Below are 18884 nucleotides of genomic sequence, written 5' to 3'. Positions count from 1 at the left end.
AGATGACCGCTAAAGATCCTCCCGTGTAAACATATGGCACTGTGCCATATTGTCTTGGTTACCCATGAGATGGGGGAAAAAAAGATTCTCATTTGTAAAGTAATAAATCTATTTTTATATCTACTGAAGTTGGCTAAAGAGGGTGTGTGGACAGAACATTATCAAAGATCATGCACTAAATCATTTGATGATCACAGGTTTCCTTCCTGTGGTGACATACTGAACTATTGAAACAGGAAGTTGAGGAAGTTTTTTTCTACAAAAAATACTAATGCGAAAAACAGAACAGCAAAAAAGAAGTTTATCCAAATAGATATTCAAAAAACAGCAGCGAAAAGTCTCCCAGATTACCTATTTCCCGCAAGATTTTGAAGTGCGCATTCGATGAACATTTTTACTACCCCGTGAGGCCAAGGGAGGGGTTTTATGAATGACGTGAAGCGACACAACTGAAGCTGGTAGGTCACGTGACAGTAACAAAATGGCGGAAGTAGTACATCCGAATTTCATTCATACTACTCATATTCATACTAGAGTGTACTTTAACGGTCGCAAAGTAAATAAAAATGTAGTACTTAGTCAGACATTATGTGTTTCGGACGCAGCTTAGGCCTTAACTTTCACATCATAACAAACTATGAACCAAGATTTGCTTCTTGCTAGTCAGCTGAAAATACTATTAATTGGACATTCTCACTCTAAAGAGCATTTGATTGGACAAAAATCTGTGTAGTGCAGGATGAGTCATAATTTATTAGATATTAATTAGTACTGTAAATTAAAAAAAATTGTATATCTGATAAATGTAACATTTTGGAGTACATTAGCATATAGATGACCTCAAAGCAATAGACTGATGTGTATCCTCCTTGCTTTGGCTTGACAGCAATAATTTATTTTTTACCAGCTTTTTGCAGTTGTAGTACAACGTATCTAAATGAAGGCTGTTATCTATCACCTTACTTTTTAAATATGATTAAGCAAACACTTTAAAATCCTTTGAATATTAGCCTGAGCAGATTATTACATATGCTTCGTTAATCGTTTAAAAAAAAAATAATAACAATAACTTTTGTTTCTTTGACAATTTCTTTGACTTAAAAATTATGAATTACATAGCAAAACCATCCGACAATATGTAGCATATATCATGTTTAAATAGAGCTGTAATTGTCAGTGAAATGCTGTGTGAAAAATGGCATATCTGTTGGTAGCCACTAATGGATGTGAAAAAAACAGGCCATACCGGCATTAAATACTGATTACCCTTTTAGCTGCAGCTTATCTTAATTAGCCAATATGCTTGAGGTTTGATTTTCTGAATTTCAATGCTATACTATAGTTGGTAGCACATATAGCAAATAATATTATGGCACAAGAAGCAAGAGTATGTATATAGAATAATAGCAGTTTTAGTATACATTTCTCATGTCTCTTTTGCCTCCCTTCAGCTTGGTCATTGATGTCCTAAAGCATGCAGTGAACATGCATTCATGTGAACAAATTCAGTGCCTTTAGGACACTATGATTGGCTGATTACCTTGTAATCATTGCCTATCATGTTTGCAACCGGTCTGCAAATCAGCTTAAGTGGGTTAAACCTGGAGGTTTTGGTTGGTTTGCCCTCTGCAGTTTGCCCCTGCTGGTTGATTACGCTGTTATGCAAAATGTTTCTCCATTGACAGCCATTCAAATGTTTCTCCATTGACAGCCAAAAGTAGCTGTGCAGTTTGATTGAAATAAAATTCTTCAAGCAACATATAAATGTCATTGTAGTACAGTTGATATTTCAGAAGTGTCCAATTTTGAGAGGGTTATTGACAGCCCAAAATGGTCTAAAATGTATATATTTTTTCTTGCTACAATTAGTTATGATTATAGATGGACCAGTCACATGCCATTTTTGGTGAATGACTTAAAAATCACCCCCTCAAATAGGGCTGTAAACGATTAATCGTGATTAATTGAATCCAAAATAAAAGTTTGTGTTTACATAATATATGTGTGTGTATTGTGTATAATTATTTTGTATATATAAATACACACACATGCATGTATATATTTGAGTAATACTTGCATTTATATACTGCATATATATTTTTATATGATTTAAATTATATATAAATATAACTATTTTATATATAAAAAACATTTTTTTCTTAAATATATACATGCATGTGTGTGTATTTATATATACAAAATAATTATACACAATACACACTCATATACTATGTAAACACAAACTTTTATTTTGGATTCGATTAATCGCGATTAATCGTTTACAGCCCTACCCTCAAACATGACAACTTTGAAACAAAACAAAACAACAGCAATTAGAAATAAATAAAATACATGTTTTTTTTAATTAATATATTATTGCAGCAAATTTTTTATGGATACTGTATTTTAAACGTGCATTGTGTAATATTTAGGAGGATCTGTTGAAAGAAATGCAATATAATGTACATAACTATGTTTTCAGTGTGTATAAAGACCTTACACAATGCACGTTATGCTTTTATTAGTTGGGGGGTTTTTGCTTACAATAAGGATAGTAAAACCTGAAATCACATAGCCAATGGCTAAATAAACAGATAAATAAACTAAATCTAAACCTAAAAATGCAAAAAGGTTTGTGAATATTCTAGGATAGAAAAATACCATTAGTCCAGTAGAAAATCAACAGTTCCCTTTCAGTTCGGTCACGTTCGACGTAGTCGGACTCACCGTACTGATTGGTATCGCTTTGAGAGACCAATCTACTTCAAGTGTAATGAAACGAGCCAATGCACATTGGCATGCAATTATTGCATCAGCTGCTCTGCCTCGCAGCGCAAGCATATAATGAGCAGAAGGTGCTTCGCATCTTTGCTTTCCGCTTCGGAGCAGAGCGGTTGTACTGTTCCTGCTCTGCAATCTTATCTGACAGTGTTTTAACTTCAAAAAAGAAGAAAACGAGTCTGCTTCTTAGGGAGAACGTCTCTTCAAAGCTGGTGTTGGATTAAACTGTGAAAGACAGAGCTGGCTTCGATCTCACAGAGAGCAAAACAGCTGTTTTCACAGCTATCAGATCGTCCTGTTTGTGTAGCCGCGACCCTGACCTGTACGCTCGGCACCAGAGCGAGCAGTTTCCTGAATGTCATTTAAACCGGGTGCTTCTACATGCGGTCGTTTCCGATTCTCATTTGACGGTCGCCATCACTGTTTCACATGCCTGGGCTTAAGTGTGTTGAGACTGCATTCGTGGGTGGTTCATGTTCTCTCATGAGAGCATGACCACGTCGGCACGTTGTTCATCTCACCTTTCTCGTAAAGGATTGAGTCGCTCAGCGTGCCGTGCCATCGAGCTGCTGGCTGACAGCGCGGGTTGTCATGGCAACCCAGCGCTCTAGATGCGCGGTCTAGACTCAAGTGCCTCAATCGAGGTGGAGTCCTCTCATCTATACTCCGATCTAGTTCCTCTTCTGGTGCACCAGAAAAGGGCTACTTCGCCAAATAGGCAGGGTGACCTGAGGATGGCAGGAATACCTGTGGGCCCCTCACTCCTCTATCGCATCACAAACATGCTGAGACTGTGTTCGTGGGTGGTTCATGTTCTCTCATGATAGCATGACCACGTCGGCACGTTGTTCGTCTTGCCTTTCTCATAGGGGCTTTAGCATACAGCGTGCTGTGTCCCGTTGAGTTTGATGGCCACGTTATACCATACCTGCGCAAGTATGCGTTTCCCCCAGTTAGCCTTCTTGCACAGACACTTTGCAAAGTTAGGAGGAAAATGAGCAGGTATTGCTAGTTACCCCTTATTGGCCTGACCGGACCTATTTCCTCGAACTGATGCTCCTCTCGACAGCCCCTCTCTGGCCTATTCCTCTGGAGGGAGACAGGGCTGTCTCCCTCCACCCTCAAAGTGTATGTTGCCTCTATTGCCGAACATCACGATGCAGTTGATGGGAGATCCGTGGAGAAACACGATCTAATCGTCAGGTACCTGAGGGGCGCGAGGAGACTGAATCCCCCCCCCCCCCCCCCATACCCTCTTGGGACTTATCTCTGGTGCTGACGGCACTGCAGAGACCTCCCTTTGAGCCATTGCAGGCAGCAGAGTTAAATGTCCTGTCTATAAAAACAGTTCTCTCTGCTTTCGGGACCAGGTGGTGAACCTGCAAGCGCTGCCCCCGGAGGATGACTCAGAGTTTAGCTTCTTCCTGGGTGCTGGCACAGGGTGCCTTGCTGACAGATATTTGTAGAGCTGTGGGCTGGGTGACACCAAACACGTTCACTAGATTCTATAGCCTACGTGTCGAGCCGGTAGCTTCAGCTTCCCGTGTGCTCTCTTCGCATATAAGCCAGTCAACACTGTAAGCCCCGCTCAAATTGTTAGCTTGCTGCGCCATTCCCCTCCTATGGACTGGATACGTGCGGCATTCTTGCTCCAGAAGAGTTCCTCATTAGCCGAACCCTGTTGAGTTCCTCGGCAACAGACGTGCCAGACCTAACACTCGTATGCATTGGTGGAACCTGTGCTAGGCAGGGTCCCTTATGTTGTCCCATACTCCCTGCGGCGAGCCCGTATCTTTTCCTTGGCAGAGCCCGGTCTGCCGTCTCTGACCGGTGTTGTCTCCATCCTGTTATAGGCTGGAGCCACCTCAGTGAAACGCCCAGTCCATATGTGTAACCTCCACATGATACCTCCCTACGGGCAGGATGTGGCTTCCGCAGCGTCTCCCTTTCCACTAAAAAGGCACACTTTCCCAGTGTAATCCAAGTCTGCCTGAGTGGGTCATGCGGAACAGCAGTGCATTTCACTGGCCTAAGCCCTGTCCATCCCCGCCTCAATAAATGCAGGGGGATCAGGAGGCTTTCGCTAGGCACTGGAAGGTGGCAGCACTAAGTGCTGTTTTAATTGGAATCCCAATTAGCACGGTACGTCCGTATACGTCGAAAGTGACTGAACTGAAAGGGAACGTCTCAGTTACGTATGTAACCCTTGTTCCCTGAAGGCTCGTTTTATTACACTCGAAGTAGATTGGTCTCTCAAACGATCCCAATCAGTATGGTACGTCCGACTACGTCTCCGTTCTCTCCTTCCGGGAACGAGGGTTACATATGCAACCAAGACGTTTCAAGTCAATGGAAGGTCGACACCATAAAAAAAAACTTGTATACTGTATGTGTGGCACCATCCAAGTCCCGCATTAACGTCCATGTTATACAAGCATGCACTGGCTGTTAATTTTGAAATATGGCCAGGATCAGAATCCATACGAAAGTCACTACATGCTATCACAAACATGTTGGCCTCAATCCTATTATAATCCCCTCTGACATCTGTAACAAAGTTGCTTGAGTCCTTCCACGTTTCTAATGGGAGGACGGCTTTGATTGGGTGTTATGCATTGCCTGAGACACAGGCATTAACCAGCTGGGCGCTTTCTAGTCACAACCCCTGCTGAATTGCTTAGCCTCGGCTTTGACAGGAAGCTTGATGTCCTGATATGGCAGCTCTAAGCCACACATCTGGAAAGCAGATTAGGAGAACAGAAACCATTCACACGTAATGCTGAGAGAGGCCAGATACCGGTGCTGGCTTTATCGCCTCTGTTTTCATGGGCACCACGTCAGATTGCTTTGAAATCACTTGGTTGTATTCACAGCTGCACATGAGGCCGTCAGAGCTGCTTGCCACCAGACAGACTCATTCAACCCATTTCACATGCTCGGCAATGCACCAGGAGCAAGGTGTAATCAGGATGTTTGACCTGGACATTGTTTTACTGAAAGGACACTCAATGTCCATGATTTATTTTCTTCTGTAATTCTCTTTTATCAGGTATATGATGAAGACAAGAGGAACTCAAAAGGGGGTGGCATGTAGAGATATGTTAAAGGTATAGTTTAATATTTACAAAATCAATCAAAAAGACTATTAATTTTTTTTATATATTATCATTGATGCCTACGTTTCCTGTAACAATATTGTTTTTGTCAATTGCCATGAATTTCATCAGTCACTGCCCGGTCTCAACTCAGACATTTGTGTAGCCAGCTCTGTTTGTGAAAAAATAAATTACAAAAGAGAGAATTAAGAGGAGAATTGTATCATATTGCAGCAGTTAGATTCCATCTATGTTAGATATAGATATGGGTAGCTAAAGGCCTGAATATGTAATAATGATTGGTGAAACATTTGTGCATTTAAGGGTTAATACTACTTCCTTACATTTAAAATTGAAATGAATCCTGCATTTGTTACCTCAATTGGAATTTAGACATTTTATTTAAAGGCTTGCTCAATTTAAAGGCTTGCTCTGGCACACAACCTGGTGGATGGTGTGAGTGAGCTGGAACAGTTCGATCTCATTTTACCTCTCCTTCTATCTCTGGCTATCTATAAAAGGACAACAAAAAAAACGCACCTTAAAAGCAATTATTTTGATCATGGTTTCAGTTGATCTGTCAACGTGATCTGTACATTGTGGGGGTCATCCTCTCATCCAACTTATTCATGAAATCATCTGATGTCGAGCATTTGTCAGCCCTTGCACATTTTACTGTAAATTATTTAACAATGTTAAATTACATCCATTAAAACCTATGCAGGACTAACATTGTCGGAAACAGGTATGAGCCAAATGAGGGCTACTATAGGAACCTTGCCATTACTAAATATAGCACAGTGATTGGAAATAAGAGCTCCTATGTGCCAGAAAGCAGTGAAAGTGTTTAGTTTAGTGCGTAAGCCCAACAGCTCAGATCAATATGTGGTACTCAGGGATTGTGTTGCAGGGGCATCACAGTAAAGTGATATTTGTACCTACTGAAGGCCCTGTGCACTGGAAGCCCTCGGCGTCTCCCCTCAACAGTCCAGACAAATTTAGACTGGCCATTGGCCCACTTCCACCTATTGATCTCAAGGTATGGAGTTGCAAAGCTGCTTTCAAGTGTGTATAATGCACTCAAAGATGAAAAAGAAATTCATCATCATCTCCTTTTCGCTTTTTCTTGTTCCTTCTCCATCACTCCAAATGAAAAATGTGCACTGCATGATTTGATCTGTTCATCAGCAATATTCTTCCAAGTGAGAGAAAAAACATGAAGTGCTGGTTGCAATCAGTCTCAGGAGGTTGAGAAGAGGAGCATAGATTTTGGAACTGACAAATGATAGAGGCTACAAGGCTGTGTTTTCACTCGAGTGCTTTTTTGATAGAGAGTGTAAGAACCGAGCTCTACCATGGCCGTATAAATGTCAATCTGCATAAACTAATCACCGAAATTCTGCTGAGGACTTCATCGCGGAGGGCCATTTTGTCAGACTTGTCTTCATGGCTGCACTGGAGAGCAAGTGTGAGCAAGTGCTTCGTGTGAGATTAGACAAGTACCATGGTTTTGATTGCACAAGCCACGGAGAGATCGGAGTAATCATGCCATCCATCCTCATTTCCTAAAACAACGCGGCGGGTCACAAATGTGACGCAAGGCAATCCAGAAATACAGTGAATGAAGTTGGGGAATGATTGGGCATAAACCTATTTCCCCTGAAGTAGCAATTACGGAGTGAGTTCATCACCAGCTGTTTTATTTATTATCAATACAATACATGGCGCAGAGCGTCAGATTGCAATTTAAAGGGACAGTACAGTTTTTATGAAGCCTTGTCTAAGCCACTGAGAACAACAATGGTCTCATTTCAAAACTGATATTTGTTTGTTTTTAATCCTATTTTTTTCTTTTCAGGCACACAGCTTTGCTGTTAAGCTCCTGGCATGTTCCTCGGTTGCCTGTTGTCACTAATTTACCAGCCCTAAATTAGTCGACTATAACAATAGACTGGAAAATACCTCAGATGTTACAAAGACAAAACAAATTAGACAATTAAGATAAATTAAGTGACAAGATAAATTGAGATAATTATGAGGTACAAGATCTTGAAGATGCAAAGTATTATCAATGTGAGATTTAAATTGAATAAATGACTTGGGACACAGCTGTTTTACTTTGCTTTCAGTCTCAGACTTGAGAATTTCATGCCAGGGCCTGGCTCATGACTGACCTTTGCTTTGGCAGACACTGCTGGATAGGATCTGTGCCCGAGGATGGGATTTAATTGACATGGTCCACTGCTTGAGGGTTTGCTAGTTGGACTGGTATACCATGACAAGCAGAAATCATTTGGGTTAAAAATATAGACAATCTGCTAAGCCTGCAAAGTATGTGTCTGAGATTAAAATGTATGTGACATCAGAATTTATGAGGTCATCTTATGAATGTAGATCATTGTCATCATACAGCATATTTAAGGGAATTCTCTTTTTGTCAAAGATGGTGAGTGATTTGCGTTCGTGATCTGAATGCTGGAAATCCTAGAGGGTACAGTATGTATTGGTGGGTTTTTATTTTGTTGCATATGTGTAATTAAACTATTCATAATTACTAATTATGTGTGTTTGTGGGTGGGTGAATATATTCCATACCCAATATAAATACACAAATATTATATACATTTTACATGTACAGTAATACTGTGATATATTCTATTTTATTTCTATTTCTAAGAACTCTTTTCTATTATAATATATTTGTAAACATGTAAATTATTCCTGTTATGGCAAAACAGAATTATCGGCAGCCATTACTCCAGTATTCAGCGTCACAATATCCTTCATAAATCATTCTATATGCTATTCTGGTGCTTAAGAAACATTACTTAGTATTAGTTGAAAACAGCTGTGCTGCTAAATATATTTTTGGAAACCTTTAAAAACCTTTTTTTTTAAGGATTCTTTGAGGAGTAGAAGGTTCTTTTTTTTTTTTTTGAACCTTTTGTAACATTATGTCTTTATTAACAATTTTGATCGATTTAATGCATCCTTGCTGAAACAAAGTATAAATTTATTTAAATGAAAGATCCCAAACTTTTGAATGGTGGTGTATATATGGCACATTAACAGATATTTGTCCCTGCAGAGGTGTAGGAAAATACAATGAGTAACAAGAGAGGGATAATGAGAAACAGGTGTGGGACTGTAGTAACCATGGAGACCAACAAGGATTGCTATAGAAACAGGAACTAAACACAGGAAAAGAAACCAGACACAGCAAGACCAAGAACACTAAACACAGGGAATCTTGACAATGTAAATGGTCACATATATAAGTAGTAGACTATAAATTAAAGTAGATTTATAAATTATTTATAATCCGTGGTAGTAGATAAATAAACTTATTTTTACACCGGGTGCAAATACCATCTGTCTCACTATATGACTGAGTAAACAGCCTCCGCCTTAATTATTGTAGATCGATTATTTTAGTTTATTCTAACATTTTTCTCATTGGGTTGTACGTGATTTTCTGTTACCACTCAATTTGTTCCACTAAGCAAACAGTAATGTACTGGTTCCATCACTGGCGGCAAGAATCCACTTTACTCTATTTGCTGACAAACAGCCCCCTGCCACCAGACGAATTATCTGCCATGCTCAACTGCTCTCATTATAAGGAGCTATTTCTATGATGCACTCACATCATCCAATTTAGTAGGATGTCTTTGGAGAAATGGAAACTGGTTGTGACACTAAAACGTGACCTTTCAAATTGATTGTAAGATTATAATTGTTTTCAGCTTCGTTTTTTAGACTGTGGGCTTTACTTGAAAGTTTATGATGTACAGTAAGAGCTTGTCATTAATGCTGACAAAGCAAAGTACTGGGTAACTAAAGAATTATGACAGTAGATATATTGAAGTCTTGACCACTGCGTCATCTTATTCTAAATAAATCGGTTAGCATTGATTACTATTGATAACTTCACGAGAAAAGTATATTTAATTTATTTAATAGTGCACGTATTGTTTACAAAAAATAACAATAAAAGACTTGATGTACATTATAATAGAAAAATGTATATGATTGATAGGGGCCATAAGAAATCCAGTGGATAGACTATATATATATATCAACCCCCCCAACTAAATATGATGGGAGGAAAACAAGCATTTGCAGGTAGATTTATAGTGGTTGTACTTATTTATAGTACTTGTAATAATTTGTTGGGAGTGTGTGCTTCAGGTAGAAGTGAGTTTGGCTGGGAAAACCAGCTGTTTCAGCAAAAGGAATTCCATAGAGAAAGTTCTTACACTACACAGCTGCTACCTGAGAGAGCCATCTGTGTCTCGACTAGTCGAGCCCCATGACAGTAGAGCCAGACTGTGTGGTTGGGGGTCAGTCCAGCACACACAGACAAACACAATTACACACACACATTGTATCCCTGAACACCTGGTGCAAATGTGCATGTAGGCCAATGTCTCGTGTCAGTGTTTGTAATACATCCGTGTTCCCTAGCTATCGTTTGCTCTCATATATGTGTGCGGTTTAAGTTTGTCCGTGATCTGTTTGTCAAGGATTACTACTGATTGGTGCAAACAGATTTAGCTGAATGTGCTTGTTGGACCGTGAGTGATTTAAGAGGTTAAGCTCATCAGAGGTGACCAAAAGATGGGCTGTTTTTTGCAAAAGATGGGCTGATTAAATTATAATCAGACCAAATTAGAAACATGTTTGCAGAGTTAAACAGTCCCGTCAACAGTCCTCCTATTTTACCCTTTCTATATGAAAACTCAGTTTATATATTTTTGGGCTTATTTATTGTTAACCCAACGTATGCTTAATTCTATCAGATTAAGGCAATTCAAAATGGATCTAGTCCAAGAAGAAATGCAAGCAGAATGCATTTAAACATGCAAACTATTCATAAAAACATTTGGATGAATGATTTTCGGAATAATTAACACTAATTCTTTGTGGTTGTATTTTACACTGTGCACCGCACCAATAGCAATAACAGTGCAATGTTAGTGTGTTGCTGCTAAGATAACGGCATAATACTCATAATAGTGCACACATACTGAAAAGTATTAACTTTTAATTACACTGAAATATTTGTATTGATCCTTTTTAGTATTTAATTAAATGTACAAGGAACATACATGTGTACATGTACTGTATTTACCCTATACCATTCAAAAGACAGTAAGATATTTTTTTTTAAATAAGAATGGAATAAATTGATAAAAATTGAGAGTAAAGACTTTTATTATTATATAATTTAGAATAATATTACAAAAGATGTCTATTACAAATCAATGTTGTTCAGCATAGAATGATTTCTGAAATAATCAGGTGACACTGAAGACTGGAGTAATGGCTGCAAAGAACTCAGCTTTTTTAAAATTATAATAATATTTCACAATATTACTGTTTTACTGTATTTTTGATCAAATAAATGCAGCCTTGGTGAGCAAGAGACTTAAACTTAAACTTAAAACACAAAAAAAATCTTACCAACCCTAGACTTTTGAACAGTAGTGTCCAATCATAATTTCTGAGCTCGTCATAATGCATCATGGGATTGACTCCTCCATAAAGGATACGTGCGATTTTGCCTCAGACTTTTGGAACAGCTTTTGTGTCAAAAGGGCACCTATGATGAAAATGCTGCATCTGTAGGCTGTTGACTGGCTTTTCGGAAGAGAGCTTAGGTTTCAACACTTAAGCCCAGTGTGGTGTGCCATGTAACAAATGTTGTTTTCCCATCTTGCAATCTAGTCAATCTACTCCTACACCATAAACAGTCTCCTACTGTATGCCTTTCTCTGTCTTTCCTGTTTGCATTACACTCCTGTCAAGCATGGTCATCTGAAGGATAGATATATGATGGCCTTTGACCTTTTATACATGATCTCTTCTGTTTCTGGGTAGGGAATTCATCACGCCAGCACCACTTGACCTCAGCACATGTGAGCTTGTGTGGAACAGATGGGACCAGGCAAGGGTTTGGGTCACAGCTGTGCTGGAGGCACTGCCCCCTGCTGAAGTATCCTTGAGTCTCTTTAAAAAGCCCTCTACTGAGGTAAACCCCAAACTGCCTGCCAGTGTTGTTGTTGCTTTCTATACTTTGCCCCGTGTAATGGCAGTGCAACAATGTTTTGGTTGGCATATTAGGGTTAATATGCATATTTTTAGAGGTCTAATTCCTGGTTTCCAGCTCTATTTAACAGGAAGTGCCAGCTTACAGTGCATATAATAAAATACTGTGTCCAAAGAGCTGTCTCATGCATTTCAGGATGCCAAAAGTCAGAATTAGCCTATCTGACAAATTTGTGGACCCTAATTTTACTTCAGTCTTGGGGGAACATCTGATATAATTATGCACCAGTGTATGTAAACACACTAAAATGTGTTAAAGGGATGGTTCACCCAAAAATCAAAATCAAATCAATCGCCCTCAAATTGTTCCAAATCTGTATGAGTTTTTTTTCTTTCTTATGTTGAACACAAAAGAAGATATTTTGAAGAATGTTGGTAACCAGACAGTTGATTGTAGTCATTGACTTCCATAATATTTTTTTTTCCTATGGAAGCCAATGGCTAGCGTCAACTATCTGGTTACCAACATTCTTCAAAATATCTTCTTTTGTGTTCAACAGAAGAAAGAAAATCATACAGGGTTTGAACAACATAAGGGGGAGTAAATTATGACAAAATCTTCACTTTAGGGTGACCTATCCCTTTAAATGGAGCTGAAAGTATTATACTATTTATAGAAAAATACAGCTCTTTCCATGTAATGAAAGGCAATGATGACCATGGAGGATTTTTAAGGCAATATTTTTGCCAATATTTCTTCACGCAAAGCTATGGTTTCAGAAGACTTGAAATATAACACATAAGAAGGACTATATTTGACCATTCGTTTATGGTGCTATTTTTGTCCTTTATGTAGCTTGACAGCCATTGGTCCCTATCCAATTCCACTGTATGGAAAAGACAAGAGAGCAGCTGAACATCTGCTGAACATCTCCTTTTGTGTCCCAAGGAAGAATGAAAGTCATACAGGGTGAGGGTTGGAAAGACAAGGGGGTTAGTGAGTGTGATAATGTTTCAGAATTTTGGGGTCTTTAATGTCTTCTGTTATTTCAAAATGTGGCATTTGAATGCCGCTATGCTCTAGCTAACAACATACTGTAAAGGCTTGATTAAAGTATCTGGAATTTAGTCAGGTTTTTGATTCAATTACAGCTAAAGACTGCCTGCTGTGTGATGAAAAAAAATCACATCTCTACCATAAATCTTCAAACATCAAAAAGAAGAAATCTGACTACATCCACACCCTCAGTTGCTGGTCTCACTTCATGCAATTAAGCTCACCTTCTTCTACAGCAATTATCTTGATTGTTTATATCAAGATTCTCTCAGATTCGGTTGCTTCCACTAAATGTTATGTAATAGAGTTTTGAGACATTTTTGTGTCGCACAAAGCTTTAAACATTAATTTGAAAAATCAGAGCAGTCTCTGTTTGTTTTTCCCTCTGATCTCTGTGGACTAGTTTCTAGAATGGTTTGGTTCAGCTAATTAGTAATGGGAGAGAGGGAGAGAGAGAGAGAGCGAGAGCGAGAGTATGTAAAAGAGTGGATAGACTAAGGAGGACATCTGAATCGTTATAGTATCTTTGTTCATCGCCTCATTTTGTATAAGATGTAGGGCTGGGCGATAAAACGATAACGATAATTATCGCGATATAATTTTTCTCGATAAAACGATATCAAGAGTTCGATAAATGTTCGATAATGTTTTTGCGCCAAAAGCGGAACGAATCTCATTTGAACCGCGCGCGCCACACGGACCGTTTATCCGCTCGGCTCAAAGTCCAAACGGCAGCGGAGCGCGAGCTCACTAGAGCAGACGCGTTTACTCTGATCGCTCTCGGTCACTAGATCCAGTGAGAAGCGCTTGAATTCAGCGAGGAACACACATGTCTCAGTGATTTAAACCAGTTTAAAGCCAGATGAGACCGCACTGACGAACATGAGAAACACTGTGCGCAACGATACAGTCAGAAGCTTTTCCGTCTACTCATTTACCACGGATTTAACGTTACTGTAACGTTAGCCTACTAATATTAACTGCACCATGAAATGTGGGATATATATATTGAATTGTATAATATTATTAATGTAGACAATGTATTAAAGGACTAATGGAATATAATTAGTTTTTAATAATGTATTTAGGCTACTGGTTTTCATAAATACCATAGAAACCATAAAGTTACATTTTATCTGTGGTTCTCATGATCTAAATGCATGATGCTGGATGACCAATGGTTAATTTTAATAAAACTAAAGAATATTACATTTGACCAAATACAAATAATGTTGTTACTTTTTTTTAACAGATGTTACTGTTTTTGTTAATGAACATAAATTGTATATAGTTAAATCTGCATCCTAACTCAAGCTAACACTACTGAAATAAAGATATGTATTTTGTTAGGGAAAAATGACAAATGTTTGAATGTTCTACCTCGGATTTGTGAATGTTCACCTGTTTGGCAAGTGTTTGTCATGATATGTTCTGAGAATAAAGAGTAGTTTAAAAACACAACTAACGCCCTGGTTTCTTTTTGCTCCTAACTTTCACTTAGGAGCACAAATCTGCCTTTAAACTTGAAATAAATAAAGATTTGACATTTATCGATAATTATCGATATCGACTGATATAAAAAAAAATATCGTGATATTTTTTTTTGGCCATATCGCCCAGCCCTACGAGAAAGTGCAGTAATTGCGATTTGAAAATCCCAGCTAACACCAAGAACAAAAAGATAGTTTACACTATCTGCCATTTTTTAGGAGCTTTAACTACATAATGTAATTGACCTAATTGTAGTATTGTACATTCCAAAATGAAATACCGGTACAACTGAAGTGGGTGGTTGGGAGTCATGTTCACCCAGTTACAATGGCTGCTGCCCCCCTGCTACCACTGGTGCCATTTTAAAGAGATTAGATGAGAGTCCATATTTGTCTCTCCAAATTTTCAAGCACCAAGGCGCATCCTGCCTTCCCTGATGCCTAGCCTCATATGACGCCTATAGCTGATGAGTCCACCATGGACCTGATGAATGGCTGCACTTAGAGATGGATGAGGCACCACACAGGGACAGTGGTAACTGCCCCACTTCTTCCAATGAGTTTGAATTTAAAGCTCAAAGGAGTTGTTCCTAACCAACCTTCTCATTTGACTATAGTTCCATATCCCAAGCTCATGCTGAGATTCTAGTGAATTATGGGATAGGACATGCAAAATTCCTATTCCCTCAATGGCAACCTTGGTTGGTTCCTGTTCATTAATTACATCCCTGAATACCATCATATTTAAATTCATGAACTTTAAAAAAAATAACACTGTAATCTTATGCTTTCTTTGGATCCTCAGAAAAAAAGAAAAACATAGCTAACTCACACAATATTGCACTCTGGGATCATGCTTTTCCAATATTTGTAAAGCTGAGTACATCAAAAGAAGCTTCTCGCTGAAAGTCTTTTCACTGGCCTTGCCACTTTCCCTCCACCCATAAAAATTTTACATTTCTAATTTATTATATATTAATTACCCTCTTATTTATGCATTACATAACAGTGTTTGCTAACAACTCTCATGTAAGACCCTCATCATTTATTTACTGCCCTTACAGAAGTGACAGAGTCAGACCAACCATCACACTCTAAAATGAGATAAAGATTCCACAAATACTGCTCATATTCTCCAGGGGTAAAGCGAACACTATCACTTATTCCGCTTGCTCCGGTCTGTTTCTCCTGACTCTTTTCCTGCCGATCTCCTGCTGATTGTTTTCCACGCCGGCCTTGAGTTTTGTCCTCTCAGATAAGTGTCCATGAGAGACGTGACACACTCAGCCTAATCAGCTTTAACAGGTAAAGGACAAAATAGTCCCTTGTCTTTTTTGTTTCTTAGGAATTTAGCTTGAAAAGTTGAGCCAGAGATGCAAAACTCAAATAGTAGAAGCGTTGATGTAAAAATACCCCCTGTCAAGAAGCGCACCTTGAGTGAGACAGATGGTCTACTGATTTTATTTGAAAGGCTGCCACATGCCACTCTATTACACTGTCCTTCTTCCGGACTTTATCAACAGGATTTCAGTATTATTGTGACTGATACTGAGCGACATGCACTCCCAACAGCTAGACAAACTGATTGCGTAATCGCTGAAAATACTGCATTAAATCATTATGGTAGTCATAACACACAAGGTGTCACACAACCTCTTTTTGGCATTACATTTTGCATTTGGCAGATGCTGTTGTCCAAAGAGATTTACACTGCACACAAGCTATACATTTTTTATCAGTGTACATGTTCACTGGAAACTGAACCCATGATCTTGGTATTGTATGGACCATGCTGTACCAGTTGAGCTATGTAAACATGTTACATTAACATTTACGTCTATGTCTTTGGACCCTCCAGCTTGCCTGACACTCTAGGTTAGTAAAACCATTAAATGAATCAAAAGTTTCTTAACAGAACAGCCGTAATCTATTACCCAAAAACTTTTCTCTTACAGGAATGGTTTACCTAAAAATGTAAATTGTTATGATTTACTCATGTGCTTTTCTTTCTTCTGTGGAACATAAAAGGAGATATGTTGAAGATTGTCTCATCCTTTTGTCTTTTTGGAGCTTGAACGTTTTGGACTTTTTCATTATGGACAAAAAGTCCTGAAAAGAAATTACTCCATACAATCATCGACTGCTATACTGCAAGTCATCTAAAGCTACATTATTTATGTTGAACAGAGAAATGTGTAAATCAAATCAAAACATTGATCAACGCACAACATACAGAAATTACATAACATATGGTGACATAAACAAACAGCTGAAAAAAATCTTCAAAATATATTATTTCATGTAATGTAGAAGAAAGAAAGCATTCAAGTTTGGACCAGGTGGGTAAAAGACATATTTTTCATTTTGGGGTGAACAGATTTCTGCTCTTCTCAAATGTCTTTAGAGGTTTAGACTGCTGTGAAATCAGAGCATGGCAGTCACTTTAGTTTGTTTAGTTGTAGACTCTACTAAAAATGATAGTTCACCCCAAAATGAAAATTCTGTCATCATTTACTCAACCTCATGTTGTTCCAAACTTGAATGATTTTCTTTCATCCACTGAACACAACATTAAGAAATTTTAAAATAATTTTGGTAATCGGTTTTGGTGACCATTGACTTCCATGGCATGGACAAAAACACTGAGATGTTTCTCAAAATATTGTCTTTTATGTTCCACAGATGAAAGATCGTCATATGGTTTGGAACAACATGAGGATGAGTAAATGATGACAGAATTTCCATTTTCGGGTGAACTATCCCTTTAAATCTGCAAGTGAACAAACACTTTAGAGTTCCATTAGGGATCGCACCTGCCGTCTTTTAATTTTGTAGAATTCTAAACCTATGAGAGACATTTAAAAAGAGCTGGAATCTGCATAAATTGATGGTTGGCCACAAAACACAATACATTTCCCTTCAAATTTTTTACAGTTTGAAGAGTGCTGTTATGTATCTTTGCTGTTTCCAGCAGGGCGCTATTATAATTTGCTTGTAATTTTATCACGTGTATAGCAGCATTGCTTGTAACACCATTTATCTAACCGCCATTAGTCCACAAAGGATTAATCTATGCTTATTACATTACTATTCAAAGAATAGACTCTCTTAAACTATCTTTTTTTTTTTTCTCAGACATTTCCATAGGGAAAGTCCCTGAAAGGTCATATTAAGACCCTCACACATAAATCAATAGCTGTCACAATTGTAGGGTCTCTGAGAGCCCCCTCGCCTCAGTGTGATGCAATCTAGGCCAACATATTTCACACTCACAGGTGACACACAAGCACGTCTCAATCTCTATTTTTGAGCCCAGCTCAAAAGGCGAGAGCCCAAGATGAACTCCCGTTCACCTTCCATCCAAAAGCACTATCACTGTCAAAGCCAGAGGTGAAACATGAAAAAGCAAACCTCTGTCAGCCTATCAGAGCAGCGGTAACACCTGACAGGGTTGTATCTGCACACCTGTGGGACATCAGGGAGACTCCATTCACAAGGCAAAGCCACACCAAGGCATTACACAACACGACTGCTCTATGAGGTACCCATTAGGCAGGCATTTAGAAAATGGGAGGATAACATTGCATTTATTTGATTTTATAAATTTAAAAACAGACCGGAAAAGCTTAATAAATGCTATACCGAGGCTCTGTTGAGGGTAATGGCCAATTATTAGCCAGCAGAACAACTGACTCTATTTACCCTACTGCATCTAAGACATGTCATGTGACTGAGTTTTAGGAAAACAATGCTGATATTCAGAACAAAAGCATAAATTAATGTGCGGTACTGCTTGTATAGAGTACATACAATTATATAATTCATATACCATTTCAACAGTTATATAAACAAGCTAAGACAGAGTAACTTACATTGTACGCACAATTTGGCAATTATATTGTCTAATATGGCTCACTAGCAAAATAATGCAGCCAAAGCTATTAGCCTGGAATGCCGCAAACACCAAAAGCAGAGTGATTTAAAAAAATGATGCATGGGAAACATAAAGAACCATAATTTGTATAATCAATAATTAATATGGATAATTTCATGTCATGGTGGTATGGTTGTATATCATTTATGAAATATATAAATAGATTTATAGAAAAAGGAACTGATACAAATAAGTAAAAACTGAACTGTGACACCAAAGATTCTTTATTGGATTATATAAAAGGTTTCATCCCTTTCGGGAATCGGAGACACAGGGTAAGCATTTCTGAAAAGGAGATGAAAAGGAAGCATGTTTGGTTTTAGAAAACAAGAATTACTTCATAAAAATGACAAGCAGAGCCTGAACTGAGCAAAGAGGTATAGAGACACTCCATTAATTCCTGAATATGCAAAAGATGCCTAGACTAATTAAAGTAATAAGAAGATAAAAAGGCACAGGGGCTTTTGCCAGCGTTC

At 38.3% G+C, this 18884-nt stretch overlaps 1 protein-coding gene and 1 long non-coding RNA gene across 4 annotated transcripts in view; one reads left to right on the top strand and one right to left on the bottom strand.

Moving 5' to 3' along the window:
- Window positions 1-13336, top strand: part of LOC307006912 — a 56438-nt gene extending 43102 nt beyond the window's left edge. The window contains exons 3-5 of the long non-coding RNA XR_013799546.1: window positions 11760-11910; window positions 12784-12897; window positions 13080-13336. This is a non-coding gene — a long non-coding RNA (uncharacterized lncRNA). The remainder of the gene's footprint in view (window positions 1-11759; window positions 11911-12783; window positions 12898-13079) is intronic.
- pex5la (peroxisomal biogenesis factor 5-like a) overlaps window positions 1-18884 on the bottom strand; it is a 97437-nt gene that overhangs the window by 75934 nt on the left and 2619 nt on the right. The window lies entirely within an intron of this gene.

The sequence above is a fragment of the Phoxinus phoxinus genome (genome assembly GCF_949152265.1).
Source record: "Phoxinus phoxinus genome assembly, chromosome: 11".
Classification (NCBI taxonomy): domain Eukaryota; kingdom Metazoa; phylum Chordata; class Actinopteri; order Cypriniformes; family Leuciscidae; genus Phoxinus; species Phoxinus phoxinus.
This window is presented reverse-complemented; position numbering and strand designations above follow the sequence as displayed.